The sequence below is a fragment of the Rhea americana genome, unplaced genomic scaffold (assembly GCF_003343005.1).
Source record: "Rhea americana isolate MKP2758 unplaced genomic scaffold, rheAme1 scaffold_49, whole genome shotgun sequence".
Taxonomy (NCBI): Eukaryota; Metazoa; Chordata; class Aves; order Rheiformes; family Rheidae; genus Rhea; species Rhea americana.
In genome coordinates this window covers 422,746-423,078 of record NW_028186634.1, presented here as the reverse complement: position 1 = coordinate 423,078, position 333 = coordinate 422,746, and the positions used below count along the sequence as shown (strand labels likewise).

Sequence of the window (333 nt, the reverse complement as noted above, 5' to 3'; positions counted from 1 at the left end):
GGCTCCGGCGGCCCCCGCCCCCCACACACCGGCGCCGCTGCAAGGGGGGAGGCGGCGAAGGGGACAGGGGCGCCCCGGCCCCGCGGGGAGGGCTGCCCCTCCCGCCCCCTCTCCGCAGATGCCCCCCGCGAAGGGCTGGCGGCTGGTGGCAGCAACAGCCGCCCCCGCGGGCGGGCTGCTCCCCCTCCGCCCCCCGCGCTCGCCTTCTTCCCGGCGCGCTGGCCTGATTGACAGGAGCCCTTCGGCGGCCGCCCACGCGCGCTCCCCCCTTCCCTGCATCGCGGAGCGCGATGGCGAAGCAGAAAGCATGAATGAAACCGGCTGCGGGAGCGC

At 78.1% G+C, this 333-nt stretch overlaps 1 protein-coding gene across 1 annotated transcript in view; it reads right to left on the bottom strand.

Annotated features, from left to right (window-relative positions):
• The window catches only part of PTPN5 (protein tyrosine phosphatase non-receptor type 5), an 87,160-nt gene extending 87,108 nt beyond the window's left edge, over positions 1-52 (bottom strand). The window contains exon 1 of the mRNA XM_085317109.1: positions 30-52. The gene's annotated coding sequence lies outside the window, so the exon portion shown is untranslated. The remainder of the gene's footprint in view (positions 1-29) is intronic.
• Between the last annotated feature and the right edge of the window lie 281 nt (positions 53-333).